Source organism: Gossypium hirsutum, chromosome D10 (genome assembly GCF_007990345.1).
Source record: "Gossypium hirsutum isolate 1008001.06 chromosome D10, Gossypium_hirsutum_v2.1, whole genome shotgun sequence".
Lineage (NCBI taxonomy): Eukaryota > Viridiplantae > Streptophyta > Magnoliopsida > Malvales > Malvaceae > Gossypium > Gossypium hirsutum.
In genome coordinates, this window is record NC_053446.1 from 8,161,385 (window position 1) to 8,163,970 (window position 2,586).

The following is a 2,586-nucleotide window of genomic DNA, read 5'->3' on the forward strand; positions in this document are numbered from 1 at the left end:
CTGGTACGCTCTTTGTGAGCTTACCGATTAATGGCTCTTTGTGAGCTTCCTGTTATGGCTTAAGAGAGGAGTTTCCCGATTATGTGCTTTAAAGAGCACTCCTGAATATGAATTGATGGATTTCTGATTTGTACACTTCGAGTGTACTAACTGTGTATCCATCAATGTTTTCAATGATTTAACGGGCAAAATCTTGACATGAGAAAATATGAACATGAAATTAATTAATACACGTATCTGCCTGAAATACATGAAAATGATGATACATGATATATGAAAATACGAGATGATAACATATGAACATGGAATTTATTTGATGAATATGTTCATCCATGATTATAAATTTGTACATCTTGAGTGTATTACCCGTGTGACACTAACATTGCAAATGATTTAATGGGCAAAGTTTTGACATGAAATAATCTAAACTCGAGACGAATTATTATGAAAATGTACTTGAAATACAAGGATATGATTTGTATATGTTATATGAATACATGATGTGGAAAGTATATGTACATGGAAATCTAATTATTATTAAGCCCATACATGTTTCTTGATATTTATATAAAATATATGACTAACAAGGGTGATGAGGATATGTGTTAGGGATCATGATCAAGTTGATTGAATGTGACTTTTATCTTTATATTGAATTTAAATGAGTGGTAAGTTAATTACCATGTTATACAAACTTATTAAGCATTTCATGCTTACTCTGTTTTATTTTCCCCTATTCTATAGTAATTCGGAGGCTCGTTGGATTGGAAGCTTGGCAGAGATCACTCACACTATCCATCAACCCATTTTGGTATATATATATATGGTAAATCAATTATGGTTGTACTGGCATGTATAGGTTAATTGACCAATATCGGCATTTAAATGCTTTAATTGTAACTAGCCATTGGAATGGCTTGTGATGGATATGTTTGGTATGTGTTTGAAATGGTTGATTGATAGAAATTATATTGGCATATTGATGATTGAATTAAGTTAGCATATTTGATAATATATGCATATATGTTAACTTGGTAATTTAAGTAAGTGTGTATATTTGATTATATGAGGTATTATATCATGTCTAGGACTTGATTTTGAGTTGGGTTAAATGACCTATACTAGCATGTGAATGTGTTAAAGTGTTAGTGTAGAAGGATGACAAAATGGGGTGAGAAATATGGCTTGGAAAATAGCCTATTTTCGTCCACATGAGCAAAGACACGAGCGTTTGTCTCAGCCGTTTGTGGCACACGGCCTAGCACGTGGGTGTGTGACTTGGCTGTGTGTCCCCTGCATCTTTAAAATTTCAAAATAGAATGCCTAGGTATTTACACACGGCCTAGCACACGGGCATGTGTCTTGGCCGTGTGACCCAATTCAGAGAGTTACACGGCCTGACCACATGGGTGTGTGACCCCTACACCTAGGAAAATTTTTGAGATTTTGCGAAAATTTCTCTGAGTACCCAATTTAGTCCTGACTCGTTTCTAATGCACGTTTTGGACCTCGATGGTTGATATAAGGGACTTTATGTTTGATTTATGACATGAATACTGTATAAAATGAAATATCTGTTTACTTTATCTGTATATTCCTGTAATGCTTCGTAACCCTATTCCAGCGACGGATATGGGTTAGGGGTGTTACAGTGTGGGTTACACAACCGTGTCGCTAGGCCATGAGACCATGAGTGTCATAATTTTTTTTTGAAAAACTAGCTCCAATATTCATACAGTCCATGACACACCTGTGTTTCTAAGCCGTGTGGTCTACTCCAGATCGTGTGCACATTTTTTTTTCAAATTTTAAAATTTTTTTAAGTAATAATAAAAAAATAAGCGTACTAAGCACGCAACATAATTAAAATAAAATAAAAAACACAATTAGGTTGTCTCATGAGGAGCAATTGTTTAAAGTCTAAACCTGACACTAAAATAAATTTCATTAACATCTCTTCCAAATTCAACTTCTTTTCTTGGTGATAAAGTTGTTGAAAACCCAAAGGGGGTTGTGACATTTGATTTCCTTTACCACCTCAAGAGAAATTCTAATGATTCCTCCATCCTGAATTATAATTACTGCTAAAGGAGTTATTTTGATGTTTAGAATTATTCCTCATAAAGTCAACTTGCTCATGTTTCACATTAGAACTGAAGGGTAAACTTTCTGAATTGATCATCTCTACTCCAATCGCATCACATTGCATTACTGGATTCATCTGCTTAGCCATACTTAAACCATCAATTTTCTTACTCAGCGCTTCCATCTAACTTGCCAACATAGTAACTGCATCTATATTAAAAAGCATCGGCTGCCTTAGTAGACTTTGTTCTTATAACTTACCACTAATAGTTATTCAGTGTCATCTCCTCAATAAATTCTTATTATTCAATGTTCCACTAGCTACTACATCAATTATCTGTTTAGTCAAAGGATTCAAACCATTGTAAAATTTTTGGACTTGAAGCCACAAAGATAACCCATAATGAAGGCACCTTCTCAGAAGATCCATAAATCTCTCCCATGCATCATACAATGTCTCAAACTCGAGTTGAGCAAAAGAAGAGATGTCATTCTCAACTT

At 34.4% G+C, this 2,586-nt stretch overlaps 1 non-coding gene across 1 annotated transcript; it reads left to right on the forward strand.

Moving 5' to 3' along the window:
* The first annotated feature begins 2,480 nt into the window (after positions 1 to 2,480).
* On the forward strand, positions 2,481 to 2,586 carry LOC121222887 (small nucleolar RNA R71). Its single transcript, XR_005920256.1, has one exon. It is a non-coding gene; the product is annotated as a small nucleolar RNA R71 (small nucleolar RNA).